The sequence below is a fragment of the Quercus suber genome, unplaced genomic scaffold (genome assembly GCF_002906115.3).
Source record: "Quercus suber isolate HL8 unplaced genomic scaffold, Cork oak 2.0 scaffold_810, whole genome shotgun sequence".
NCBI lineage: Eukaryota > Viridiplantae > Streptophyta > Magnoliopsida > Fagales > Fagaceae > Quercus > Quercus suber.
The window spans coordinates 273,697-274,194 of record NW_027070243.1 but is presented as its reverse complement, the minus strand read 5'-3'; positions in this window follow the sequence as shown (position 1 = coordinate 274,194).

The window sequence follows — 498 nt, the reverse complement described above, 5'->3', positions numbered from 1 at the left end:
TCAGACTCGGTTTTTATGATATGAGTTGGCAACATTTCCAGGTGGAGTGCACGTGGAATTCGAGTCTTAAAAACTCGAGTTCCACGTATTGAACTCGAGCCTAAGAGACTCGGTTTGCTAAAAGTAAAACCGAGTCTCAAAAACTCAATTTTTGACTGACTATCAACGGTCATTTCTAGTCATGTCTCACCACTGGGCACACTGACGTCTTCACTATTAGTCATGTCTCACCACTGGGCACACTGACACTATTTTCACGTTTTGTAACATTGGGTCATGTCTCACTGGCACCTTCACTATTGATCCATCAGCTAGTGAGATTTTAGTTTGCATTGTGTTCACTTTCACTTTCACTTTCACTTTCACTTTCACAGCAGCTGTCTTCCCTCTCTCACTCTCCCTCACAGTCTCATACAATCCCAGCACATCCTCATGTCAGGTAAGGGTCTCTCACTTAGTTGTTTGTTGTTTGGTTTTGATATTTTGTCTTTAATTTTT